General features: G+C 40.6%; 1 pseudogene; it reads left to right on the top strand.

Moving 5' to 3' along the window:
* Positions 1 to 10,376: 10,376 nt before the first annotated feature.
* Positions 10,377 to 12,368, top strand: LOC108297377 (annotated as a pseudogene).
* Positions 12,369 to 12,723: the final 355 nt, after the last annotated feature.

The following is a 12,723-nucleotide window of genomic DNA, read 5'->3' on the forward strand; positions in this document are numbered from 1 at the left end:
GAGGCATTTTGGTTTATTGGCAATTTCTGCCTTTTTGTGCTGGTTTCTTCCCATCTTCGTGGATTTATCTATATTTGGTTTTTGAAGTTGGTGACTTTCAGATGTTGTTTCTAATCGGACGTCCTTTCTGTTGATATTGAACCTATTTCTTTCCATTTCTTACTTTTGTATCTAATAGGATTCTCTGCTGCAGGACTGCTGGCAGTCCACTCCAGACGCTGCTTGCCTGGGAATCACCCACGGGGGCTGCAGAACTGCAAGAGTTGCTGCCTGTTTCTTTCTCTGGTAGCTTTGTCCCAGAAGGGTATCTGCCAGAGGTCAGCAAGAGCTCTCCTGTATGGGGTGTCTCTTAGGATATATGTGGGTCAGGCAGCCACTTGATAAGGCAATCTCTCCCTTGTCAGAGCTCAAGTGCTGTGCTGGGAGCTCTATTGCTCCCTTTTTATTTCTGCTGAAGTGAAACTGACAACTGCCCCTTTTCCCAGGTGCTCTGTTTAGGGAAGTTGGGGCTTTATTTATAAGTCCCTGATGGGCTGCTGCCTTTTTTCAGAGATGTGCTGCAAGGAAGAAGGGCGTCTAGTCACAGTCTGCCTGCAGAGGCCTTGCTGAACTGCTGTGGGCTTTGCCGAGCTGCTGTGTAATCTTCCAAGCGATTTTGTTTACTCAGGCACACAGGCAAGGTTACAATTGCCTTAGTAATAGCAGACGACCCTCCCTCTCACCAAACTGACCATCCCAGGTGGAGCTCAGACTGCTGTGCTGGCTGCGAGGATTTCAAGCCCGTGGGTCTCAGCTTGCTGATCTTTGTCGGGGTGGGACCTGCCGAGCCAGATCACTTGGCTCCCTGCCTTCAGCACCCTTTTTAAAAGTGATTCTGCCTCACTGGCATTCCAGGTACCAGCTAAAACAGCTACCCAAAACAGCTACCCAGTTTTGTGCTGGAAATCCAGCATGCAGGTGTTGTAGGTGCTGGCAAGAATCTCCTGGTGTGCGAGTTGTAGAGACCATGGGAAAACTGAACCAGAGTGCTGGAATGTCCAGAAAAGTCCCTAATGGCTTCCCTTGGCTAGGAAAAGGAGTTATTCAGCCCCTTGCACTTCCCAGGTGAGGCAACACCCTAGCCTGCTTTGGTTTGCCCTCCTGGGGCTACACCCACTGTCTAACCCATCCCATTGAGATGAACGTGGTACCTAGGTTGGAAATGCAGAGATCACTCACCTTCTGCATCACTCTCACTGGAAACGGTGCTCCGGAACTGTTCCTATTAGGCCATGTTGGCAGAAGTTCCCTAGTGGAAGTATTTGACAAATATTTTTAAAACTATTATAGTAATATTGATTTCTAACTATTTTTACTTAAAAGAGATTTTTGAAACAATGAATAAGGATAATCATGAATGTATGTTAATAAGTACACAAAAATAAATATGCAATTGGTGACATCAATACATAAAAAGAGGAGGTGACACACAAGATTATAGTTTTGTACATAATTTAGGTTGATTTATATTTAAGACATATTTTCATACTTTTAAAATGTTGTATGCAATTTCTATACTAATGACAAACAAAATATTTATAGAGTATACACAAAAGGGAATAAGAGAATAAAAATGTGTCACAACAAATAAACAAAATAGGAAAGCAGGGATGAAAAATTGAAAAAAACAAAAACATAAAGATAACAGGAAATAATACAATGTAAGTTTTTTCTCTATTAGCAATTACTTTAAGTATAAAGTAAACTCTCAAAACAAAGGATCCAAATTGGAAAAATAAATTTTACAAAAGGATCAAACTATACAGTGGCTACAAGAAACTAACTTTAGATTCAAAAACTCATATAGAATCAAAGTGAAAGAATGGAAAAATACATCTCATGCAAACAATACCCAAAAGAAAGATGGGGTGGCTCTACTCACATCCAAACAGAAAGACTTCAGTCTGAAACTCATAAAAGACAAAAAGGTTGTCCTATGTAAAGGATTATTTCACCAAGGACATATAACAATTATAAACAGAAGTGCACTGAACATCAAAGCTACAAAATATAAGAAGCCAACATTGACAGAATGAAAGTAAGAAATGAATGGCTCTACAATAATACTAGGAAATGTAAATATTTCACTTTCAATAATAAAGAATCCACACAGTGAGAAGGATGATGGTTGATGAAAAATTACTTAGTGGCTATATTGTATGTTATCTGGGTGATGGCTATCCAAAAGCCCTGACTTGACCACTATGTGATCTATGCATGTAATAAAGTTGCATTTTTGTCTCATAATTTATGTAAAGAAAAAAATGAGTAGTGCAACTAAACAGAAAATCAACAAAATAGAGAACTTGAACAACATTATGGGCCAGTTTAAACTAACAGACATAAAAACACAATACTCCACCCAGGTGGAGTAAGACAGAATAGAAGCCTACACCATACATTCCCCCAACAGGAACACCAAATTTCAACAACTATGCACAAAAAAGCACCTTCCAAAACCAAAACCCTCTGTATCTTGTTTTAACTTTATATTGCTGAAAGAGGCACTGAAGAAGGTAGGTAGGAGAAACAGTCTTGAATCACCAACACCACACCCCCCCCCCAAGTCTCTGACAGTGGTATTGCAGTGCTGACATACAGTCTCTGCATTTGCGAGGAGTGAGAATGCAGCAATTGGGAGACTTTACATTAAACTCAGTGCTTCCCTGTCACAGCAGAGACCAAAGCCATGTTGGGTTCAGTAGAGCTCGTCAATTTGGGCCAGTTCTAGCCAGAGGGGATTACCTTATCCCAGCAGTCAGAACTTGTGCTTCTTGGTAGGCCTTTCCACTGCAGACAAAAGTGCTCTGGGATCCTAGGAAAACTTGAAAGACTATCTAGGACACAAGTATTGCAATTCCTAGACAACTCCTAGTGCTGGGTTGGTCTAAGAGCCAGTGGATTAGGGTGGCATATCAACTAGGGAGACACCAGACAGGTTGGCTAAGGGAGGACTTCTGCTATCTGTCCCCCAAACTCAGCCAGCTTAGCTGGCAATAACAACAGTGATTCTTTCCTTCTGGTTGAGTAGAGGAGATTGAGGAGTAAAGAAGACATCATCCTGCATCTTGGATACCAGCTCATCCACAGTTGGTTAGGACAGTAGGCAGAGTTGGGAGGCTCCCATTCCACCCTCTAGCTCATGGATGACATTTCTAGAAACCCTTTAGTACAGAAGGAAACCCACTGCCTTCAGGCCTTCAACAGAAGGACTTAGTTTTGGCAAGATTCATCACCTGTTGAGTACAGAACACTTAATCCCTGAATAACCAACAGCAATACCCAGGTAGTATACCATGGACCTAGATTATGTGATATGCTGGCTTCAGCTGTGAGCCAACACATTCCCAGCTGTGGTGGCTATGGCGAAAGACTTTCTGATTGAGCAAAGAAGAAGAAAAAGCAAAGGTCTGTTGTCTGGCACCTTAGGTGGGACTTTAGCTACAATGGGGTAGAGAATCAAGTGGGCTCATGGGTTGTCAAGTCCAGGCCTAGGCTCTTAGACAGCATTTATAGACTGGCCCTGGGCTAGATGGAAGCTCACTGCCCTGAATGGTGAGTCCTATGCCAGGCAGGTTTCACAACCATTTAACTGAAGAGCTCTTAGGCTTTAAGTAAACATTGGCAGTGACTTAGCAGATACTTACCTGGGGTAGTGGTGGTGGTGGCCACAAAGAGAAACTCTGCTGCCTATAGAAAAAAGGTCAAAGAGTGGTTTGTCTTGTGGTTTGAGTGCCAGCTTAGCCACAGTAGAATTAACCATCAGGTAAATTTATAAGTTTTTTAACTCCAATCCCTGGCCCTCAGATAGGATCCCTGGATTCAGTTGAACATGGGAAAACTCACTCCCCTAAAGAGTGACACAAACCTGGCTGGTTTCACAACCTGTAAATTATAGAGCCTTGAGTGAATATAAGTGGTAGCCAGGTAGTAGTTACAGCAGGCCTTGAGCAAGACTCAGTGCTATGCTGGTTACAGCTCCCTTCTAGAAAGATGCACATTAAGATCAATGTGTGCAGTTGAGGGATAGTTGGGTGGCTCTCCACTGAGAACAGATCACAGTCCTTTTCACATTCTGCTTCCTGAGATTGTCATCTTGAGAGGCATGCCACCTTGTCACAGGAAAGAGGTTCTTAGTAAGCTCAGTCAAGCATCTGGTTACATATATTTACTATGTACCTAAAGTTGCAGATCATGGAAAATTTGAGAATTTATGAAAAATGGCTTTCCAGTGTTAAAAGGGAAGTTTATAGTACTAAATACTCCAACAGAAAGCTAGAAAGATCTCAAATCAACACCCTAATATCACAATAATAAGAATTAGAGAAGCAAAAGCAAAGAAATTCAAAAGCTGGCAGAAGACAAAAAACAACTAAGATCAGAGCAGAATTGAAGGAAACAGAGATATGAAAAACCCTATAAAAAATAAATGAATTCAGGAGCTGGTTTTTTGAAAAAATAAATAGGGCACCAGTTAGACAAATAAGGAAGAAAAGAGGTAAGAATTCAATATAAAAAAAATAAAATGACAACGGGATATCACCAGTGACTCCATAGAAATACCAACTACCATTGGATAATACTATAAACACTGCTATGCAAATAAACTAAAAAATCTAGAAGAAATGGATAAATTTCTGGACACATACACCCTCACATGACTAAAAAAGAAAGAAGTCGATTATGTGAATTGACCAATAACAAGTTCTGAAATTGAGGCTGTAATCAGCAGCCTATCAACCACAAAAATCCCAGAATTAGGCAAATTTACGGTGAAATTCTACTAGAGGTAAAAAGAGAACTGGTACCATTCCTTCTGAAACTATTCCAAACAATAGAAAGGCAGGGACTCCTCTGTAACTCCTTTTATGAAGCCAGCATTATCCTGACACCAAAACCTGGCTGAAACCTCCCCCGCCCAAAAAAAAGAAAACTTCAGGCGAATATGCCTGATGAACATCGATGAAAAATTCTCAATAAAATACTAGCAAACCGACCTCAGCAGCACATCAAATCAGCTTCATTCCTAGGATGCAAGGCTGGTTCAAAAAACGTATCAATAAATGTAATCCATCACATAAACAGAAACAGATCAAAACCACATGATTATATCAATAGATGCAGAAAAGGCCTTTGATAAAATTCAACTTCCACTCATGTTAAAAACTCTCAATAATCTAGGTATTAATAAAACATATCTCAAAATAAAGAGATATTTATGACAAACCCACAGCCAATATCCTATCGAATGAGCAAAACCTGAAAGTATTCCCTTTGAAAATCAGTAAAGACTAGGATGACCTCTCTCACCACTCCTATTCAACATAGTATTGTAAGTTCTGGCCAGGGCAATCAGGCAACAGAAAGAAATAAAGTATATTCAAATGGGAAGAGAGGAAGTCAAATCATCTCTGTTTGCAGGTTAAGTGATTCTATATTTAGAAAACCCCATGGTCTCAGCCTGAAAACTTCTTATGCTGATAAGCAACTTCAGTGAAGTCTCAGGATTCAAAATCAATGTGCTAAAATCAAAAGCATTTCTATACACCAACAATAGACAAGCAGAGAGCAAGTTCTTGAATGAACTCCCATTCAGGACTGCAGGAAAGACAATAAAATACCCGGGAATACAGCTAATGAAAGATGTGAAAGATCTTCTCAAAAAGAAGTACTAATCACTTCTCAAGGAAATAAAAGAGAACACGAACAAGTGGAAAAACATTCCATCCTCATGGATAGAAAAAAATTCAATATTGTGAAAATGACCACGCTACAAAAAGTAAATTATAGATTCAATGCTATTCCCATCAAATTACCATTGACATTCTGCACAGATTTAGCAAACAACTACCTCAAATTTCATATGGAACCAAAGAAAGGCCTATATAGCCAAGACAATCCTGAGAAAAAAGAAGAAAGCTGGAGGCATCATACCACTTGACTTCAAACTATACTACAAGCTACAGTAACCAAAACAGCATGGTACTGGTACCAAAACAGATATATAGATCAATTGAACAGAAGAGAGACCTCAGAAATAACACCACACATCTACAGCCATCTGATCTTTTACAAACCTGACAAAACAAGTAATGGGGAAAGGATTCCCTATTTAATAAATGGTGTTTGCAGAACAGGCTATCCATATGAAGAAAATTGAAACTGGACCCTGTCTTTACTCCTTACACAAAACTAAATCAAGATGAATTAATTAAACACTTAAACATGAGACCTAAAAACCATAAAAACACTAGAAGAAAACCTAGGCAATACCATTCAGGACATAGGCATGGGGAAACACTTCATGACAAAAACGCCAAAAGCAATTGCAACAAAAGCCAAAATTGACAAATAGGATCTAATTAAACCAAAGAGCTTCTGCACAGCAAAAGAAACTATCATCAGAGTGAACAGGCAACCTACAGAACGGGAGAAAATTTTTGCAATCTACTCAACTGACAAAGATCTAATCTCTAGAATCTGCAAGGAACATATGCAAATTTACAAGAATAAAACCAAACAACCCATCAAGAAGTGAGCCAAAAATATAAACTGACACTTCTCAGAGGAAGCCATTTATGTGGCCAACAAACATATGAAAAAAAGTTCAACATCGCTGAATTAGAGAAATGCAAATCAAAACCACAATGTAATACCAATCTCTCACCACTCACAATGGCGATTATTAAAAAGTCAGGAATCAATAGATTCTGGTGAGGCTGTAGAGAAATAGGAATGCTTTTACACTGTTGGCGGATATGTAAATTAGTTCAATCATTGTGGAAGACAGTGTGGTGATTCCTCAAGGCTCTAGAACTAGAAATAACATTTGACCCAGCAATTCCATTACTGGGTATATAACAAAAGGATTATAAATCTTTCTACTATAATGACACATTCACATGTATGTTCAAGGCAGGACTATTTACAATAGCAAAGACATGAAACCAACCCAAATGCCCATCGGTGATAAACTGGATAAAGAAAATGTGCTATGTGTATACCATAGAATACTATGTAGCCATATAAAGAAATGAGATAATGTCGTTTTCATGGACATGGATAAAACTGGAAGCCATCATCACCAGCAGACTAACAAAGGAACAGAAAAGCAAACAACTCATTTTGAAGATTGGATTATTGAGAAACATGGGTTGTTTAGAAGTACTGAGGACATGGAATCCACTGGGCCAAAGTAGATGAGCTCACATATGAAAAAGTTAGGAGCACAGCTGTTCCTATTGTGTTTTCCACAATTAGATCATTTTCTTTTTCCCTTGGGTGACTTCCTTTTCCGTAATAATATGTCTTGGTCTTGACCTGCTTCTTAAGCTGACATAAAAACTATAGGCCTGGAGGGAGATGAGCTGATGGCATTTTCTTCTTATAAAGATATCTTGGGAGAGTCATCCTTCATATGTTGACACACTCCAGGACTTATCTGGGTAAATGTCTATCTGTCAGCATTATTGGCAGTGAAAGTGCAAGACTGAGGTGAGTGATAGAATGAGGCAGGTTTTTTTAGTGAAGAGCTGGAAGAATTATCTTCTCGTAATTCATATTTCAGTGAATAATAATTAAGTACAGTAGATATTTCCATATAAAAAGATTAATTTTATGAATCTCATGAGGTCATCAATGTATTAAATTTAAAAGAATTTTGGCAATTTTGTAGTATTCTACTTGAGTTGCAATTGTGTTTTACTGTTTCTTATTTTTCTCAGCTTAATTTACAATGTTCTTAGATTAAATTTTATACTTTACAACAAGAAATCAAAACCAATTTTGAGGAATGTAATAATTCTTCTGTTCTTTTACATTTAAAAGTACCTTAGTATACTTATAATATTTATGACAATTTAAAATTAAGATGTCAGAAAACATGAGATTTTCACCATTTAAAATTACATTACTTTTATCAAATGATCATAAAAATGATTCTGTTATATTACATTACATTAATGCTAATGCCAATACTTCTTTGATTGTAATATTCTGTCTGGAAATTTTGTTGTCATTTTATACATTTTTGTATAGTCAGTGTCTACATTACAGGTATAGGAGCTTGTAATATTAAGCATGATTGCCATGACTTAAATTTTGGTTTTAATATTTAATATTTTATTAATAGACTAAATTTTATTAAGTGTTCTCTGTATTTGTAAGAGTAAAATTTTTCAGTATGAGAAAACATTTGCAAAATTTGAAAGACATAACATTCCCTTTTTATTTTAAAAAATCTGAATTTTGTATTCATACAGTCTCTGAAAGTTTCAAATTTGTAATGTTTATTAATACTTATATTCACAAGTATGATAAGCATATTTCAATTTTTTGTGAAAACTGACATAACATCATCTGATTTCAGTAGAGATAGTGCCCTTTTATTGTCTATGTTTCCTAAAATGAAGGCCCAGACAATTAAGTTTAACTCAAAACAGAAAGAAAAAAATGATGATTGTCCATTTGTGATCAATGAAAGCATAAAAGTATGAAGACAATTTTACAGTACAAAATTATGTCTGGCAATGTTAGACAAAGATATTAAAGCATTTTAAGTGCTGGAAATGTCTCATTTTATGCATTTAGGGATGAAGCTTCCAGAGGAAGGAGCAGGCAGCAATCTTTGCTGTTCTGCAGCCTCTGATGGTAATACCCAGCAAACGGTGTCTGGAGTGGACCTCCAGCAGACCTGCAGAAGAGACGCATGACTGTTAGAAAGGAATCTAACAAACAGAAAGCAATTAACATTAACATCAACAAAAAAGATGCCCTTGCAAAAAACCCATCTGAAGATCATCAACATAAAGATGAAAGGTAGATAAATCCATGAAATTGAGGAAAAACCAGTGCCAAAATTCTCACAGTCTCAAAAACCAGAATGCCTCTTTTCTTCCAAAGATCACAATACCTCTCCAGCAAGGAAACAACATAGGATGGAGAATGAGTTTGACAAGTTAACAAAAGTAGGCTTCATAATGTGGGTAATCACGAACTTATCTGAGATAAAGGAGCATGTTCTAAATCAACCCAAGAACGTTGATAAAAGGTAAGGGAATCTGCTAACTAGAATAACCAATTTAGAAAAGAACATAAATGTCCTGATCGAGCTGAAAAACAGCACAAGAACTTCATAAAGCATACACAAGTGTCAATAGTCAAATCAAGCAAGTGGAAGAAAGAATATCAGAGACTGAAGATCAACTAAATGAAATAAAGCATGAAGATAGGATTAGAGAAAAAAGAATTAAAAGGAACAAACAAAACCTCCAAGAAATATGGTACTATGTGAAAAGACAAAACCTATGATTGATTAGTGTACCTGAAAGTGACATGAAGAATGGGAAAAAGTTGGAAAACACATTTCAGAATATTATCCAGGAGAACTTCCCCAACCTAGCAAGACAGGTCAACATTCAAATTCAGGAAAATACAGAGAACACCACTAAGATACTCCTTGAGAAGAGAAACTCCAAGACACACAATTGTCAGATTCACTAAGATTGAAACAAAGAAAAAAATTGTTAAGTGCAGCCAGAGAGCAAGGTCAGGTTACCTACAAAAGGAAACCCATCTGTCTAACAGTGGATCTCTCTGCAGAAACCCTACATGCCAGAAGACATTAGGGGCCAATGTTCAACATCCCTATAGAAAAGAATTTTCAACCCAGAATTTAATATCCAGCCAAGCTAAACTTCATAAGGGAAGGAGAAATAAAATCCTTTACAGACAAGGAAATGTTGAGGAATTTTGTCACCACCCGGCCTGCCTTACAAGAGCTTCTGAGGGAAGCACTAAATATGGAAAGGAAAAACCAGTACCAGCCACTGCAGAAACATACCACAATATAACGGCCAAAACACTATGAAGAAATTGCACCAACTAATGTGCAAAATAGCCAGCCAGCATCATAATGGGATCAAATTCACACATAACAGTATTAACTTTAAATGTAAATAGGCTAAATGGCTCAACTAAAGGCACAGACTGGCAAACTGGATAGAGTTAATACCCATATGTGTGCTGCATTCAGGAGACCCATCTCACGTGCAAAGACACACATAGGCTCAAAATAAAGGGATGGACAAATATCTATCAAGCGAATGGAAAACAAAACAAAACAAGCAGGAATTGCAATCCTAATCTCTGATAAAACAGACTTTAAACCAACGAAGATAAAATAGGACAAAGAAGGGAATTACATAATGCTAAACAGATCAATGAAACTAGAAGAGCTAACTAAGCTAAACATATATGCATCCGGTCCTGCCTGCCGCACCTCTCCTTTCTTCCGTATCTCCAGCCGAAGCCGCAGGCCTGGCCCGGATCCCCGCACCATGAGCTTCGGCTCGGACTACCTGTGCTCCTCCTCCTCCTACCGCAAGGTGTTCGGGGACGGCTCCCGCCTGTCGGCGCGCCTCTCCGGGGCCGGCGGCTTGGGCGTCTTCCGCTGGCCGTCCCTGTCCCGCTGCAATGTGGCCTCCTCGACCGCCTGCTCCTCTGTCTAGTCGCTCGGCCTCGGCCTGGCCTATCGCCGGCCACCGGCATCCGACGGGCTGGACCCGAGCCAGGCGGCGGCTCGCAACAACGAGTACAAGATCAACCGCACCAAGGAGAAGGAGCAGCTGCAGGGACTCACCCACCGCTTCGCGGTGTTCATCGAGAAGGTGCATCAGCTGGAGACGCAGAACCGCGCGCTGGAGGCCGAGCTGGCGGCGCTGGGGCAGCGCCACACCAAGCCGTCGCGCGTCGGCGAGCTCTTCCAGCGCTAGCTGAGCGACCTGCGCGCGCAGCTGTAGGAGGCGAGCTCGGCGCCCGCGCAGGCCCTGCTGGAGCGCGACGGGCTGGCCCAGGAGGTGCAGCGGCTCCGGGCGGGCTGCGAGAAGAGCGGCGGAGGCGAAGGTGCTGAGAGCGCCCTGAAGGCGCAGCAGCGCGACGTCGATGGCGCCACGCTGGCCCGCCTGGACCTGGAGAAGAAGGTGGAGTCGCTGCTGGACGAGCTGGCCTTCGTGCGCCAGGTGCAAGACGAGGAGGCAGCCGAGCTGCTGGCCACGCTGCAGGCGTCCTCACAGGCCGCGGCCGAGGTGGACGTGGCTGTGGCTAAACCAGACCTGAGCTCGGCGCTGAGGGAGATCCGCGCCCAACATGAGCCCCTGGCTGCTAAGAACCTGCAGTCCGCGGAGGAATGGTACAAGTCCAAGTTCGCCAACATGAAGGAGCAGGCGGCGCGCAGCACCGAGGCCATGAGAGCCAGCCGTGAGGAGATCCACGAGTACCGGCGCCAGCTGCAGGCGCACACCATCAAGATCGAGGGCCTGCGCGGGGCCAACGAGTCCTTGGAGGGGCAGATCCTGGAACTGGAGGAGCGGCACAATGCCGAGGTGGATGGCTACCAGGATGCATTGGGCAGCAGGAGAATGATCTGAGGAACACCAAGAGTAAGATGGCACGCCATCTTCGGGAATACCAGGACTTGATCAATGTCAAAATGGCTCTTGACATTGAGATAGCAGCTTACAGGAAACTGCTGGAAGGCGAAGAGACATGTTTTAGCACCAGTGGGTTAAGCATTTCGGGGCTGAATCCACTTCCCAGTCCAAGTTATCTGCTCCCATCTAGAATCCTCAGTTCTACAACCTCCAAAGTCTCATCCACTGGGCTATCACTTAAGAAAGAGGAAGAGGAGGAGGAGGCATCTAAGGTAGCCTCTAAGAAAACCGCCGAGATAGGGGAAAGTTTTGAAGAAATATTAGAGGAGACAGTAATATCTACTAAGAAAACTGAGAAATCAAATATAGAAGAAACCACCATTTCAAGCCAAAAAATATAATTCCATTGCTTTGAAAGAGCTAATGCTTAAGAGAGAATGATATGCATTTGACTTGTTAAACAGCCTGTTCCTGAAACATAGCACCTGCCACACCACTGTGAAATGTCTTCAAGGCTTCAGTCTCATATTTAGTATTGAATACTTAACATTCTCTAATAAGAAAACCACTCCTTAGATTGAAGTAAACTGCAGTCCTGGAACAATCACAGATGAATTATCTAAGAATACAGCTTTCTGACCTTCAGCTCACACATCACAGTGATTGATGATTCAGGTGCAGAGAAAGTACAAACTAAGGTGCTAAATCTGTGATCATCGTCATTTGCTGTGAACTGAAATTATTCACACTACTCAGCCATTATCCAGCTAAATAATCTTACTCTAGATACCTAAAACATAAGATCACTGCCAAAGATAAACTAATGGTCCACACCCAATTTCACTCTGATAGAACTGTTTCACAAATAATAGGTGTTTGTTTAATGGACACTTTCCACCTCCCTCAATTCCATGTGTCCTGTTCTTCCATGCAGGAAAAAAACTAGTCTTGTGTAGTATTCTTCCCTTTTAAACACATTTTGTTTCTTCTCAAAAGAACTTACCCCTGTTAGCTCTCTTTGCTCAGTGGGTAAAATTAGATGAACGTTGACCATGTCTATGATTCGCGTAATGACTCATCCCTGCCCATTTCATATTTTTTCAATCCTATAGGCTAAAAAAATGGCAGTTATGAATTTTAAGGGTTTCCCCCAACAAATAAAATAATGAAAAGAATCCCTAGACTTTAGGCTTTCAGCTTACACAAATCATTTAATTAGGAGAAAAAAACTATTAAGGACGTAGTTTTTCACCTT

Source organism: Cebus imitator, unplaced genomic scaffold, assembly GCF_001604975.1.
Source record: "Cebus imitator isolate Cc_AM_T3 unplaced genomic scaffold, Cebus_imitator-1.0 Scaffold794, whole genome shotgun sequence".
Taxonomy (NCBI): domain Eukaryota; kingdom Metazoa; phylum Chordata; class Mammalia; order Primates; family Cebidae; genus Cebus; species Cebus imitator.